Source organism: Eulemur rufifrons, chromosome 15 (assembly GCF_041146395.1).
Source record: "Eulemur rufifrons isolate Redbay chromosome 15, OSU_ERuf_1, whole genome shotgun sequence".
NCBI lineage: Eukaryota > Metazoa > Chordata > Mammalia > Primates > Lemuridae > Eulemur > Eulemur rufifrons.
This window is the reverse complement of record NC_090997.1, coordinates 50243361-50261187: the sequence shown is the minus strand read 5'-3', so window position 1 is coordinate 50261187 and position 17827 is coordinate 50243361. Positions and strand designations below refer to the sequence as shown.

Sequence of the window (17827 nt, the reverse complement as noted above, 5' to 3'; positions counted from 1 at the left end):
AAGAAGTGCAAAAAATTAGAAACATATAACCTTGAATCAAAAGAAAATTTAGTCGCTAGAAACAGACAAAAAATCCAGATGTTTCATTTATATCAACTGCTAAGGAATGAGACTATATTAAAGCACCAAAAATATGTAATACTGAAAGGTATATTCAAAAGAAAATAGATCAGTGAATTTTTTAAAAAAAATGATTGAAGCAAAGAGAGGAAAAATTTGAATTTTGGAAGGACAAAAGAGAAAGGATCATATGGAAAAATATTTGAAGAAATATTGGTTGAACAATTCCAAATTTGATCTAAGACACTTGGATTCAGGAATCTCAGTAAACACTAAGTAGGATAAATCGAGAAAAACAATATCCAGGTAGATTATAGTTGTAATAGTCTAAAATCATGAATTTTAAAAAGTAACTTTAAAGATCCAGATAAAAGGCAAATTATACACAGGAAAACCACAAAAGAACAAAGGCTTATTTCTTCTTAGAAAAAAGAAGATCAGAAGATAAATGGTATAATTAAAGTGCAAAAGAAAATACTAGCAGCCTAATATTCGTCATGCATCAAAAATAATTTTTTAAAAATTAAGGCAAACTGAAGACAAAACCAAATTAATGAAGTTTGAGATAACTGTCACCATAATCCAGAGAAGCTTCATACTGAATTGTAAAAATGCCAATGCAAAATTTTTCAGGAAGAAAAGTTACATCATTGGAAATTTGAATCAATAGCCGAGACGAAAGAATGAGAAAATTGTGAACATGTGAAACTATAAATGAATGTTAACTTTTATATTAATCAATTATTTAAAATGTCATAAACCCTTTAAAGCAGAAGTTATAATATGATATTGTGAGTTTATAAATATTTTAAATCAAAACATAAAAAGCAATAACACAAAAGAGAGGAGAATGTGGAATGATATGGTTTTAAATTTCTTATATGCAAAATGTATCATATTAATTCAAGATGGAATGTGATAGCTATGAATACATATTTTAATCCCTATAATAATAACACCACCACCAATACCAATACCACTCCCACAAAGGGGTATAGCTAAAAAGCCAATGGAATACTAAATGGAAGGGAATACTAAAGATTTCTCATCTAAATGAAGATAAGATGCTAGACTTAAATCTAGCCCATCAGAAATTACATTAAAATGGACAAAAACATTCCAATTATGAGACTGAGATTGTCAAACTAAAGGGAGTGGAGAGGTTTCATTTCAAAATGATAAAATTGTTAATCCCTAAATGTGTATGCACTCGATTACAAAGTTATAAAAAATGCATAAAGCAATGATTGACACAACTAAATGAGAAATATAAAACCAGACAGAATTAGAAATTTTAATATTCCTCTCACAGTAATTGATATGTGGGCAAAATATGAGAAAGAAAATATATTCATTTGCTGTTGTTGCTATAACAAATGCCACAAATTTAGTGGCTTACAACAACAAAAATTATTTGTCAATTCTGAAAGTCAGAAGTCCAAAACAGGGACTTTTTGGTAGCTAAAATTAAGGTGTCAGCAGAGCTATTTATATAATACTTCTGGAGGCCCGAGGGAAGAATCCATTCATTGTCATTTCTAGGATCTGGAGGCTTTCAGCATTTCTTGGCTCATAGCCACATCACTCTAGCTGTCATCACATATTTATCGTTACATCTCCTTCTCTGACTTTCCTAGCTCCTCCTTGGGAGCTCTTGTAATTGCATTTTCCTACCTGGATAATCCAAAATAATCTTCATAGTTCAAGATCCTTCATTCACTCACATCTGCATAATCTCTTTGGCCATGTAAATTAACATATTCACAGGTTCTTGGGGTTAGGGCATAGAAATTTTGGGGGGACTATTATTCAGCCTACCTAAGATATAGCATACTTGAAAAATATTTTCAATGAATTTAATCAAACTGACAGTTATAGAAATCTTTATTCAACAACTTCAAAATATATATTATTTCCAAGCAATCATGTAATATTTATTAAGGTAGATCATATGCTAGGGCATAAAACAAGTCAATACATTTCAAAGGTTTGAAGTCATTTAGAGTATATTTTCTAACCACATATACCATAATAAGAAATCAATAACAATAGTACATTTAGAAAATTCTCAAATGTTTAGAAATTAAGCAACTGACTTCTAAATAACTCATAAGTAAATGCAGAAATCACAAACGGAGTTATAAACCATTTACAGCATACCAAATTTTTTAGATATAGCTAAAGTAATCTTTAGAAGTCATATAGAAGCTTTACATGCAAGGAAGAAAGATATAAAAATCAATATTCTAAACTTTTACCTTTGGAAACTAGAAAATGAAGAGCAAATTAAATCCAAAGTAAAGAGAATAAAAAATAGAAGTTAAAATAGAAACTAAAGAGAAAATAGACAAACAATGGGAAAAGTTAACCATCAAAAATTGATTCTTTGAAAAAGATAATGAAATTGAAAAGCCATAAGAGAATAATTTAAAAAAAAAATAGAAAATACAAATTAAGAATATCAGGAATGAAGAGATGGCCATCACTATAGATCCTACACCCATTAGAAGAAAGATAAGGAAACATTGTTTTCGTTCATTTGAGCTAAGTCCATTTGGGCTATAACAAAATAATACAGAGTAGGTGGCTTATAAACAACAGAAATTTATTTCTCTCATTCTGAGAGTCTGGGAAGTCCACAATCAAAGCGCTGGCAGATTCCGTGCCTGGTGAAGACCTACCTTCTGTTCCAAGGATGGCTGTCTTTTTACTGTGTCCTCGCACAGTGAAAGACGCAACCAAGCTTTCTCTGGCCTTTCTTATAAGGGCATTCACTCTGCTCCTAAAAGTTCTGCTCTTGTGACCTAATTACCTCCCAAAGGCCCTACTTCCTTGTACTATCATCTTAGGAATTAGTATTTCAACATTTGAACTTTGAAGAGACACATTCAACCATAACAATTAGGAAAATCTTTATACAAATTTCTATAATTTAGATAAAATGGACAAACAACTTATCAAAATTAATGAAGAGGAAATAGAAAATCTCAATAGCCCCATGTAAATTAAAAAATGTAGCTTATAATTTAAAACATTTTAATAAAGAATATTCCAGGACCAGAAGCATTAAAATGGTAAACTATACTAAATATTTAAGGGAAAAATATCAATAGAGGGAGGAACACTTCCCCAACTTGGTTTATGAAGCCTGAATAACCCAATATTATAATCTGACAAAGATTTTATGAGAAAGAAAAATAACACTCTGATAATATTTGTGAACATAAAAGAAAAATCCTCAATGAAATATCAACAAATGCAATTAATCCGTTAGGAAATAGAAAGGATAGTACATCACTATATAGTGTGATTTATCCTTGGGATGTAAGGTTATTTCAGCATTTGAAAATCAGCCAACATGTGAAAATCAGCCAACACTTGAAAATCAGCCAAAATAAGTCTGTGCATTAAGAGAATAAAGGAGAAAAACCCACAAGGCTATCTCAATAGGTGCAGAAAAAGTATTTGATAAAATTAAGCAATGATTTACAATAAAAATTATCTGTAAGCTAAGAAAGAAACTTCCAAAATTTGATGACTGTTATCTGTTAAAATCATCTACAGCTATCTTACAAATTCTTAATGATAAGACAATTTTTCTTGGGACAAGAAAAAAGTCTAATTTGTCTATTCTTACTACTTCTAACCAACATGGCATTGGAATTTCTATCTAGGCAATAAGACATCAAAAATTTTGGAAAAGAATGTGTAAAAATATCTGTATTCACATGTTGAACTCCATACAGAATCTGAATTGGAGCCACACTCTGTAGTGTAGAAGGTTGCCATAAATGTAGACAACTAAAACAGATGCAGTTTAAATTGGAAAATTGTGAAAGAAGGGCCTATTAAAAAGTGTTGGTTGTTATAGAAAAATAAACAAGTACACATATACATAAGTTAAATAATCCTAAACACTTACAAAAATAAAACCCAATAGAACTTATATTAATAAGTAAATTTACCAATATTTCAGTGTAAAAGATATATATTTAAAAACAATTGTATTTTTATTAATATATACTAGCGTAAAAATTAGAAAATAAAAATTAAACTATTTGTAACAGCATTGAAGTCCATAGAAAATTAGGAATACATTTTATATATGTAAAAACTCTACACAGAAAACTATAAAGCAGAAAGAAATTAAAAATAACCTAAATAAATGAAGAAGACATGTTCATTATTTGGAAGAGTCAATGTTAACAGGAAGTTCTTTCTCCCAAATGAATCTTTGGATTTAATGCCTTCCCAGTCCAATCTAAGCAGGAGTCTTTTACAGTAATTTACTAGTAGAGCCACAATTTACATGAAAAAACAAAGGACCTATAGAAGCAAAACTATCCTGAAACAGAAGGGCAAATTGAAAAGACTTAATCTATCTGATTTCAGCTCTTATTATAAAACTGCAGAAATCAAGACAGTGTGATATTGGTGTAAGGATGGCACATTGATTAATGGAACAGATTAGAGTCTAGAAATAGACCCACACATAGACAATGAATTTTGGATGACAGCATTAAGGACATTCAATAGGAAAAGTGTAGTAATTTCAACAAGTGTTAATGGAACAACTGGATATCATTATGAAAAAAATATTAAATCTTAATCACTACCTCACACCTTATTAAAAATAATCATTTTAAAAGAATATATAAGAGAATAAATTTTCTAATACAAGGCACTGAGATAGGAATAAGCTTTAGACATTTGAAATGTAGTGAGAAAACCAGTTTGATCAGAGGGTAAAGAACGTGGAGAGAGAGAGTAGGTTATGTATAATAGAATAGGCAAAGAGGGACCAGATCAGGTAAGGTTTCATATTAATAAATTACATTCAGAAGATTGGTTTTGTTATATATGTAATTGGTAGCCTCTGGGGTGATTTTAGCCAGGGAGTGATGAGATGTGATTTATGTCTTAGAGATCTCACTCTGTTGCTGGGTGGAGGACGGACTGCAGAGGAACCTACACAGGGGAAGGGAAACCAATGAAGAGGCCACTGCGTATGTCTGGAAGAGAGATGAAGGCATATGAACTGGAGTTTTGATAATGGAAATGGCGAGAAGTGGTTAGGTTCATGATATTTTTTGACGATAGTGCTATAATAAGTTGTTAATGAGTTAGAAATGGCATGTATAAAACTGAGAAAAGTAAGAGCTGACTTATAAGGAAAAATGTCAGAGTAAAGCTGATTTTGTGGGGACGTGTAGTGCTCATTCATTTCATTTTTGACATGGAATAACTGTGTTTCTTTGTAGACATTCAAGCCAGGGGCCAAGTGAGAGTTCTGGTCTGGAAATGCACAGTCGAGAATCATAAGTGCCTAGATATTATTTGAAATTTAAGAAAGGGATTTTGGAGAAAGGGGAAGCAATGAATAAGTCTAAGAAGAAGTAACCAGAGAATTAGAAAAACTTACTGAGGCTTAAAAATCTAGCATTTGAAAAAAAATGGAATGGATAATTTTTATCAAGTTTGCCAAGAGGTTGATTAAATTAATCACTCATTTTAGAAAATCCATAACCCTCTGAGTAACTCCAGAAACAGATATTCAAATGTTACAAGAGTATAAGAGCTAAGAAAGAGACATTTTGGCAAATTTGGAACAGAAAACAAAACAAATTCAAGAGAGTCTTTTTTGTTTCATTAAGAATGTTAATCTTTCTTTCACAGAAAATATAGCTTCAAAATTTGTTTTAATTTGAATAGTAACATAATCAAAAGAGTATCTGGGGAAATAAATTAGGCAACAGTACATATGGTAGATGGAGAAACTGATGTTAGTAGGATTGGAAGTGTGCAAATCAAAGAGATATTATGAAAGAAGGAATACCAGAAAAAGGTACTTAAATGGAGTTAAAGAAAATGATCATCGAAGGCTCTGACTTCCTGAGAGACTGGGGAGTCTTGAGGCAATCAACAGATATAGAAAATCCTTGGGTAAAAGTTGTTTTCATAGGGTACCTGGTAGAATAACACTCAGATGCTTTTAATTTTTCATGAAAAAAGATGCAAGTGGTAATGTACAAGAACTCGGAACTACTGCACTACTTTTAAAAGCAAAAAATCAGGACTTGACATACAGGCATTGAAATCAAATCATAGAGGCTGTCACTTAAGCCGTATAAGTAAATAAAACTGACACATGTAAAAAAATCAACCACAGAATATTAAAAAACATTCATTTTCGAGTGGGAGTAGCTAGAGAAGTCACCAATAAAGTCATAGACATAGCAATAATGTAAGAAGGAAGAGAAAACTCCAACTTCTTAGGGAAACTTCATTTACCAGTTTTGTGGTGTTGGAAAAAATAAATTTTCTGCATATTACTTTCATCAACTACAAATTGAGGAAAAGAACCAGTGCCTACTCCATAGGGTTGAAAAGATTAAATTAGATAATGCTCACAAAGCACTAAGTACAATTCCTAATACAAAACAAACATATAATAAATACTTATGAAAACATAAATTTATATTATAATAACCAAAAGTTATCAGAACACTTACTCTCATAGGTTTATGAAAATGGTTAACATTTATTATATTAATATTTGAGGCAGATAGTCTCTAATGATGGTCACTGTCAATTCCTTCCCTCTCAGCATGATCATGCCACTTCTCACCCAATGAGGTAGACTTATCTCCCTCCTTTTGAATTTGACTGACCTTAAAGACTTGATTAAATATTAAAACGTGGCAGAAGTAACCAATATTCTGAGACTTTTCAAGCTAGATCATAAGAAAGCTTGCCACTTCTACATGAATCCTTGAAAACTTGCCTTTAGGTCACTTCTTAGGACTTGACTGCCATGCTGTGAGAAGTCCAAGCCATATGGGGAGAGCCAATGTATGGACTCTGCTGAGCTTCCAGCAGCCACACCAACTAGCAGCCATGAGAGTGAGCCATTTTTAACAACCAGCTGGTCAATTCTTTAGATGTCTCCAGCCCCATTCGCCTTCTGAACTACATTAGCATCAAGGACCCTGAGTGAAAATCATCTTGTTAGTCCTAGTCAACACAAAGAACTATGAGAGAGAATCATAAATATTATCTTAAGCCATTAAGTTCTGGAGTGATTTGTTCTACAGAAAAATGGTAACTGAAACAATGTTTAACACTCATAACAGAAAGCAAAAACAAAACAACTCCACCTTACTGGTCAATTCAGTTGCTTGTTACAAAATATTCCCCTCATTTTTGGGCTTTCAAAGAATTTCTTGCTTTCAAATTTTCCTTTCCTGGGGTACTTTTAAGCTCATAATTTCCACATTGCTATTCTCTTGAAGATTTCTTGTTTTTGTTTTTCCCTACTTTACCAAAAACTCTATTCCTTATCCTTTTTCCCCAAACAGTAACAGGGGCTTTCTGTGAAACATAATATTTTAAAAATGAAGATAAAATTAAATAATTATAATAAAAGAAAGAGTATACATCTGATTATTGTATTACCATGTTGAATTTCAGATAGAAAAAGACATGTCACAATTAAATATGACATATATATTCATTTTATATAGTTTTTTGTATAGTAAGCTCTTTTTTGTATAGTACAGAGCTTACTTATATGGTAACATAAGTTCTATGATCTTATCATTTCTATAGGAAAATACATTTCAAAATAAAGACTTTATGACTCCATGTAAGTCATTAAAATACAAATATTTTATAGTTCTAAGCAATTACATAAAAGTAAAATGTTCAGTATTTAATTTAAATTTCCATGACCTCATAATTTTGGGACCTTTTCAACTTAGTTTTAATATTTGGCTGCCTTGTTTATTTTTGTTAAATTAATATAATCAGATGCTTTCAAAAATATTATAAATATTGAGTATCATTAAAGATAACTTTAAAATATGATTCTAAGCAATATAAGGAAAACTTCTGTTGAAAAAAATCTTAACTTAAAAAAATTTAGAAAGTCCTTTTTTTCTCAGTATCACTAAAGTATGCCTACATCTATTTAGTGATAATATTATAATCAGCTTTTCTTTTCTTTTTTCTGCCCCTTTAATTTTTGCAGTTTTCTTTATATAGAGCCACCTCCTGGTCTAGCTGCCTCTTTGTGAGTTCTGTAATGGGCTCTCTGTTTGAATTCTATGGTGTTATTCCAAACATTGTCGCCTTCTTTTTGAAGTATGTGGCTCACATTTCACACAGATCCTTTAGGATGATTTCCTTGCATAGTGGGAAGTTTTTGACGTGTGGGTTTACTGGAGTCCCTTGGCTTTAAACTTGGCTCAGAGCAGATGGTACTGCTAGAGAGAGCAACAACACAGCTTTGGGCTTGAAAATGTTAGTGTACACATGATGTTTTCTCCCCTCAGGACCAGTGTGATTGATGGGACTTTGGAACTGAAAACTGAGAAAAATAGATCCTTCACAATTGGAAAAAAAAAAATTAGAAAGGTCTTAAAGAAGAATGGGACACAGTTCATTGTTTCAGTGCCAAATAATAGTCCCCTGCCATCTAGAGTGCTTTGCCTCCAAAAATAAAGCTTTAAAACTGCTGAGATTAAGGGAGCCTATAATAATAAATGTAAGGAAAATGAAATAGTTGTTTAGACCTAAAATGGCTTTTAGCATTCCTATTATACAGAATGGAAACTAAACTGCACTTAAACCCCTGCTCCAAAAATAAAAATAAAGGGAAAAAAATGAACCATAAAGCTTAAGGACTGTGTTTTGAAATTGAATAGCATCTAAAATAGGAGTTAAAATAGGCAATAGATAGTAAATAATTAAAAGCAATATTGTCACTAGGAGAAGTTATATATATACATATGAATGACGGGTAGGTGGAGGGAAGAGAGAGGAAAAGAGATTCAGGTAAATTCTTCATTATAGTTTATAATATTTTCCCAGAAAATATGGAAACCAATATATTTAAACGGAACAAATAAAGGATGCATAGGTAATTATAGAGGACCAAAAATGAGGATAACACTGGAATTGTAGTAGATTCTTTGCTATTCAATGATGTATCTACTAAGAAAAGTAGACACTTTTTTCTCTCTTTTAAAAAACTAGAGAAGTGGCTAAGTAGTTTCATAGATTGTGTCAGAAAATTTCCTTGAAATCTATCACTTTACCTCCATTATAAAGGTTGAAGGAGATCCTTAGTTATACAAATAAAGCGTCAAATAACACAGGACTCTTCCCTTTAAAAAAATATGCAAATTAACTGGTATCCCAAGGCAACAGGGATTGGGTTAAGATTATAGACCAGGAGCTTCCATTGAAAGTCTGGGGACAGGGAAGTAATGTGGTGTAGGATGGTGATCACAATCAACAAAAAGCCAAAATTTGCAGGGTGGTATAAGTAAAATTATGGAAGATGCTGAAAGCTTCTTTATATCTGGCAAGTCTTTTAGCATTGCTTTTTTTTTTTTTTTTTTTTTTTTTGCATTTACACCATACTAAGTGTTCTGTGGTCATTAGTCCAAAAAATCTTCCCTGCAAGGGTATGAATTTTATGTTATTATTCCAATTTTGTAGATGAGAAAACTGAGGCTTAGTGAAGTGAAGTATCTTGCCCAAGAAAGAAAGTTTTAAGTAAAATTACAACTCAGGAAATCAGATTAAAAAGCCCCAATTCCTGACATATACAAAGATTTCATGGAGCACTAATCAGTGAATGTAGAGATTTTTGTGTTATTTACTATATTCCCAGTGCCTAGAACAGTACTGACATATATAACATAAATATTTGTTGAATGAAGATTGAAATAAATATTTAAAAAGACTGCATTTCTAATAATAGAGTGAGGATATTAAATTGCTAAATAAATGTAATAATTTATTATATATTCATTAAAATAGTGAACTTATCTTCAACAAAGCTGCTAAGAACATACATACAGAGGGGAAGGAACAGCCTCTTCAATGAATGGTGCTGGAAAAATTGGATATCCATAAGCAGAAGAATGAAATTAGACACTTATCTCTCACCATATACAAAAATCAAATCAAAATGGATTAAATTACCTAGGAATATATTTAACTAAGAAGGCAAAAGACCTCTACAGGGAGAACTATGAAACACTGAGGAAGAAAATAGCAAAGGATGTAAACAGGTGGAAAACCATACCATGCTCATGGGTCAGGAGAATCAACAATGTTAAAATGTCTATATTATCCAACGTGATCTACAGATTCAATGCGATCCCAATTAAAATACCAACATTATTTTTTACAGATCAACAATAATTCTATACTTTGTATTGAACCAGAGAAGACCTGATATAGCAAATGCAATCTTAAGCAAAAAGAACAATTTGGGAGGCATCAATTTACCAGACTTCAAGCTATACTACAAGGCTATAGTAACTAAAACAGCATGATACTGGCACAAGAACAGAGACATGCACCAATGGAACAGAACTGAGAACCCAGATATAAAACCATCTTCATATAGCCATCTTATCTTTGACAAAGCAGACAAAAAATACACTGGGGAAAAGAACCTTATTCAATAAACAGTGCTGAGAAAATTGGATAGCCACATGTAGAAGACTGAAACAGGATCCGCACTTTTCACCTCTCACAAAAATCAACTCATGCTGGATAACAAACTTAAGCATAAGGCATGAAATTATAAGAATTCTAGAAGAAAATGTTGGAAAAACTTTTATAGACATTGGCCTAGGGAAAGAATTTATGAAGACCCTGAAGGCAATCACAGCAACAATAAAAATAAATAAATGGGATCTTATCAAATTAAAAAGCTTCTGCACAGCCAAGGAAACTATCACGAGAACAAACAGACAACCTACAGAATGGGAGAAAATATTCTTATGTTACACATCTGATAAAGAGCTGATAACTAGAATCTACATAGAACTCAGGAAAATCAGCAAGAAAAAAAAATCAAACAACGCTATCAAAAAATGGGAAAAGAACATGAGGGTGAAACATTTTACCTGATATATGGAATTTGAAAAATCTCTATTTCAAAATACTTTTTGCAACATCATGTTTTTCCCATAAACTTATTATCAATATAACATTTGTCTAATTATTTCACTCAAAGAAAATTGCAAAAAATATTTTTAAATCATAGTTATACCCACAAGGAATATTCTAGAGTATATATATAATTCCTTCACAACTATATCAAAATATGTAGATGTTGCACTTGCATCTTTATTTGTAAGATTAACATTTTAATTCTTTCCTGAAAATATTTTGTAACAATTTATGACAGAGAAAAAATAAAATTTTTCAACTAATCAAAATATGCTCAAAGAAATATTTGATATGAATATGAGAGGTAGATGTGATTCTGATAATAATGAAGTAACTTATATTGGACTAAGCCTCTTCCTAATAATCACTATAAACTCAGAGCATAACTTACACACATACATACACACACCTATTTTAAGGAACTGGAATGCAACAAAATACAGGTGGAAGTGAGAAGAACATGACACTTGAAAGAATGAAATGTGACTTAGTGATAGCTGCATTAATATAGCTTTTCTTCGGAGAGCACTTTCCACACTACACTGTGCAAGTTGGCTGGAATTCATGGAGATGGCTGATTTCACTGGATTCAGTTGTTTAAAGATTAGAGTATGATACTATTAGAACAGATGGATGTTGAGAAAGAGAATCATAGAAATAAAGACACCAAAGGAGAGAGATTTAAAATTTGTGTATAAATTACCATTAAATCCTCGACTCATCAATGATTGAATATGTATGGGGGACATTTCATGTGGCCAAGTAAAAACTGATGGCTGGAAGTTTGAAAAACATTAGCAGACATTTTCAACTTGTGTCTACCACAAAGGAGACAGAGTTTGGAATTAAATCCCACCAACACAGAGGAATTTGATAAACATCTTGCACTTTCTAATTAAAACCCAATAAAGGTCTTGCTTCAGAAGGAAAATCATATTTAAAGAGCAAAAATTAAAATTAAGAGTGAAGGCAAAATTTAAAGAGACTTTCCTATAAAAAGGAGCAACCCAATCCCATAAATTCAGCATGATCAGCCAGTATTGTCTGGTACAACAAAAACCAATACTCTCCAGAGGAAGAAAACCAAATCCAGAGCTTTATAGCATAATGTTGACAGTATCTAGTATAGAGTAAAATATTGCCAATGTATGTTTTCCTGTTTTTTACTATCTTCAGCTTCTTTCTCTTTTATTCCCTTCCTGAAAAATTTAGTCAAAAAGACATTAGATAGAGCACAGTAAACAAAACATCCACATTTGGGAAAGTGGGGAGGGGTATTCACAATCACATAGAGCAAGAGTTGGAGACTGCCAAGGATGAGGAACAAGTTCATGTAGAAAGGCTTCCTAGTGTGAGGTGTCAGAGTTTAGCATGAAGAAGGAATTTATGGGGCAGGGAGAGTTTGATACAAATTGTCGAAGCCCAAACATGGTGAGGATGACCATGTGGGAGGATGACATGAGTTTCCTACAGAAGGGAAGTCTGGTGTACTCTATGGGAGTCCAAATGGGGTAAAATAGCATCCACCTATAGGGGAAACAATGGAGTGTCAGACTAGGAGGATTATAAGCTATGGAGAGATAACCTGCTATGATGAAGAATGAAGAAGGCTTCTCTGGGGGAAGACATTTGCTGTAGAGGGTTGGAACACAAATGGTGTAAATAAAACTTCCATGTGAGGGTGCAACCTGGCAGGATACAGAGGGAGCCCATAGGGTAGAGTGGTCGGGTGGGAATTGTTGAAACTTCAGTTGAGAGATTAAGAAGGACTTCTCCGTAGTGGATGACTAAACATGGGGTGTTAGAATCTAAGCAGTGCAAGAAGGCAACTATAGTAGTCTTCTAAGGCTGCCATAACAAAATATCACAGATCAGTTTAAACAATATAAATTAATTTTCTCACAGTTCTGGAAGCTGAAAGTACAAGATCAAGGTTTCAGCAGGTTTGGTTTTTCCCTGAGGCCTTTCTTCTTGGTTTGCAGATGGCCACCCTCTACCTGTTTCCTCACATAGCCTCTTATTTGTGCACACACATCTCTTTATGCTCCTTTATTGTCTTATAAGGACGTCAGTTATATTGGATTAGGGCCCTACCCTTATGACCTCATCTGACCCTAGGTATTTCCTTAAATTTCTTTCTTTCCAAATAGATTCACATTAAGGGTAAGGGATTCAACTTATACATTTTGGAGGGAGACAAAATTCAGTCCATAAGAAGTTGAAACCATGGCAAGGGAAATAGAGTACCCTAATGAGACAGATAATATGGCACAGTGCAGGGTGTTACACCCTGATTAGTATGTAGAGGACATCCATATGGATGGGGGTAAGGTGGGATGATTCCAGTAATAAGAGGTTGGTTGCATTTTGGGGAGTTGACCAAACAAATCAAATATATTAAAATATTAATAATAAGAGGAAGGTTTATAACTGATAGAGAATTATGTTACAAATAGAAAAAGGAAAAAAAAAACTGGAATAAGTCCTTTAATGTTGAATTAGGATTAGAAGTATTAGTATGAATTCATGATTTTATACATATGTATTATATGTGTATACACTTATAAATATATATTGTATATATGTGCATATATACACATATAAATATACATACACAAATATAGGTACATATGTACATATATACATACAGTTGACCCTTGAACAATGCAGAGGTTAGGAGCACTGACCCCTGTACAGTGAAAAATTTGCATATAACTTTTGACTCCCCCAAAACTTCACTACTAGTAGCTTACTGTTGACTGGAAACCTTACTGATAATATAAATAGTCAATTTATAGTTATTTTAAGGATATATGCATTATATACTGTATTCTTATAATGAAGTAAGTGATAAAAAAGAAAATGTCATTAAGAAAAACATAAGGAAAAGAAAATACGTTTACTGTTCATTTAGTAGAATGTGAATCATCATCAAAGACTTCATTCTCTTTGCTGTCATGTTGAGTAGACTGAGGAGGAAGAGGAAGGGGAGATGTTGGCCTTTGCTGGCTCAGGGTTGGCAGAGGTTGAAGAGACAGAAGAGGTGTTAGTTAGGGGAGACAGGAAAGGCCAGCACACTCAGTGTAGCTTTTATTGAAAATAATCTGCCTATTTGAGGACTCGCACAGTTTAAACTCATGTTCAAGAGTCAACGCTACACGTATTTATATATACATATATATAGACACATACAACATATCTACTTACACATGTATATATAACAGATATTTATGTCTGAGAGCAGTGACATTATAATAGATACTATCCACCAAACACCAGTCTTCACTAAAAAGAACCATGAGTCATTGGGTAAATGGGCAATTACAGAGTCGGGACACAGAATGTGTAAGATGAGCTAGAAGTACAGAAGTGCTCAAAGATCAATAGAGCTATGTCACAAGGAACAAAAGTCAGCTTGAAGAGGTTTCCAAATCTGAAAATTTGAGAAGTAAAATAAATAATGATGGTAATATATTAAAATTCACTGAATGAAATAAGAAAACCACGAATTCATATAAATTGAAATCACATGCCACCTGGCAGGATGAAATGAGAACTCAGTTGCACTGCATTGCTATTCCTTTGATGATGCACAACTAGAATTTTATCTGAGAAAACATCAGATAAACTCAAATTGTGGGATATTCTACAAAGTAACTGGCCTGTTATATTAAAAAATGTCAAGATCATAAACACTTCGGGAAAAACAAGGAACTCTTCTAAATTGTAGAGTCTAGAGAAGCATGACAACTTAATCCAATGCATTATTCTAAACAACATTTTCACTAGAAGGTACGTTGGAACAACTGACAAAACTTGAATGGCATCTCCATGTTAGAAGCTATTATCTATTCTAGATACTATTGTATCTATGTTAATCTTCTGACTTTTATGTTTGTGTTATGATTATACAGGAGAATGTTATTGTTTATAGAAAATACACACTAAAGTATTTGGAAGTTGATGAGGCAGAATGTCAACAACTTGCTCTCAAAAGATTCAAGTGGGTAATTTATTAGCACTGAATTTGAAACTCCTCTGTAATTTTGAGACTGTTTTAAAAAAAATTAACAATGATAAAAAACAAAAAAAGACCCATAGACAAAAGAAAAAGTCAATAGAAATGCACTCCCAGGATACCTACATATTGGATTTTGTATATATATATAGTAAATCAGCTACTATAAGTATTGTCAAGGACTTAAAAGAAAATATAAATAAACATATAGATTCTAAATGAAAAAATAACTATACAAACTTGGAAATTTCAGTACTGACATGTACCATATCTAAAATTAAGAAGCAAGAAGTCATGATTTAGCTTAATGACTGATTTGAAAAAGCAAAATAATAGCTATTAAAAAATAAATAAATAAATGACCAGGGTACTAGTCACCTGTGGTAAATAAAAATGAATTCTAAAACAGGTTTAACGTCCCAAAAGAAGAAAAGAAATAAAATATAGCATTAACCTTTTTGAAAACATAATAGCCAGAAATTTTCCAAATTAAGTGAAAATACCAATTTACAGATCAAAAAAACCCAGCATACCCATGCAAAGTTATATACAATGAAAACTACACTTAGGTTTTGTTGAAAATCAAAGATAAAAAGAAATCCTTGAAAGCAGCTAAAGGGAAAAGGTGCATTACCTACAAGGGAACACAGATACAAATGATGGCAGACTTTTCTTAGGTATGATGGAGTCTGACAGACAATGTAATGAAATCATTAAAGTGCTGGAGCAAAATCCTTTCAACTATAATTTCTATATAAAACAAAAAATTAATTTAAGAATATAGGTGAAATAAAACCATTCTCAAATGATAGGTGACTGCTATTGTTGCTGACAGACTTATGCCACAAATAAAAGTAAGTTTTTCAGGCTGAAGAAAAATAACACTAGATAGAAAGTCTGACCTAGACAGGAATAAAGAGTATAAAAAGTGGCAAACATATACATAAATATTAACAATTAATCTTTTTATTTAATTTTTCAAACAAAATCTTACTCTTTAAATCAACTTTATATCATTGTTTGTGGGCTTTAAAAAAGGTTGACATAAAATATATGAAAAAGTAGCAAAAATGGGTGTAAGTAAAACTATACTATTTCAAGGTTTACCCATCTCATAAAAAAGATAAAATATGAATCCTCAGTAAACAATAGTAAGTCAAAACTGCATATGTTAAGTCCCCAAAATAGTTATTAAACACATAACAAAAAGAGATATGGTAAAGAGACAATACAGGTGTTAAATTGGAATACTAAAATAATTGGGAGAGAGAACAAGCAGTGGAAAAAAAAAAGCAAAGCAAATCAATAATTACATTAAATGTAAATGAAAAAAACTCTAAATAAAATTCCAAGGTAAAACAAAACATGAGCATGATAAAAGGACACATATGTTGTAATGGTTTCATGGGCAAGCTCATACGTGTAGTCGTCAATCTGTACATTGTAAATATGTATACTTTAGTGGATGTCAATTATACCTAAACAAAGCTGAAAAATAATCTGCCCACAAAAAATTAAATTGTGCTCTCAGTTTGTTTACTGCTGAATTCTAACAAATATTTTGGGAATAAAAACAATCGATTCTATATGAACTCTTTTAGAAAGTATTATTGAGGGTGCCAGACTTTAAGTGATCTAAAGTATCTGCTTGAAAAAGAAAAAAATATGAAAATGTTAATATTTTCATTAATTTTTCTTTGGTTATTTGTTCTGTCTATAGGATAGAAGGACAACTCCTTAGTAGGGATTTCTCCAGGCTATTGCCTCTTCTGTTGATCTGTCCTACAGATGGGTGTGCTATCCTAAACCTTAGTTTGGTGGAAGTATTTCTATACATGATTTCGGAATTTGTAGAAGCCTATCTCTTGGATCACCTATAAGGTGTAACTAATAGCTCCATACTCAGGTCCCATGTTTCTTTCTGACTCAGCCCTATATTAGACATTATGTACAAGGTGACAGGAAGGACCCATAGTCCTACTGGTGTCTTAGACACCAAGCAGGATAAAATCTCTTATCAGGTATCCTCCATCTCTTCTTGTCAGTCCTCACAGTTGTAGTTGTTGCTTATGTCCTTTTTTGCCTGGTAATCTGCTATTGTAAACCTACTGCCAAAACATTGTGATGGAATAAATAAGTATAAACTTTCCATATAAAACCCCACCCCAATTCAGCAGAAAGTAATGTGATGGCTACATCACCTCTCCTCCCATAGATATGGAAGGGTACAATTGACATGAGGGGAATATGCAACAGAGAAAATAGCCTGAAAAAGGGTAAAAATGTTTTCTGTCTCTTCAAAGCCCCCTTACCATTGTTAAGAACTAAAACCTATATCCCTGCTTCAAGCCAGTGGTCAGGAGGGGTAGGGGAGTGTCCTTTGTTCTTTGTGCCACAGGATATGGCTCAATGGAATTGTCTAGATGGAAGTCATAAGATTGTCTTAGCTGAAGATGGAATGAATCCAGGCAGAGGTCACAAGATTGTCTAAGTTGAAGATGGGATGAATCAGAACCTTTAAAAGTTCTGTACTTCTGCTCAGAAGTAGAATGTTGGTACTTTGAGACAGGAGTCTGCCAACCTCCTCATTTGCCAACAAATTAATAAACTCCTCTTTCCTTTTCCTCAAAAACAAAATTCTGAAAATTTTAAGGAAAATGAAAAGAATCTAGAATATCAAGAAAAAATAAAAAAGTAAACTAATGCACACTACTTGATTCCAGACTCCCTACCCAACTACAGCAATCAAGACTGTGGGACTAGTGTAAGATAGAC

General features: G+C 32.5%; 1 pseudogene; it reads right to left on the bottom strand.

The window, feature by feature from the left end:
• LOC138395966 (small ribosomal subunit protein uS15-like) overlaps positions 1 to 17827 on the bottom strand; it is an 87559-nt pseudogene that overhangs the window by 37959 nt on the left and 31773 nt on the right.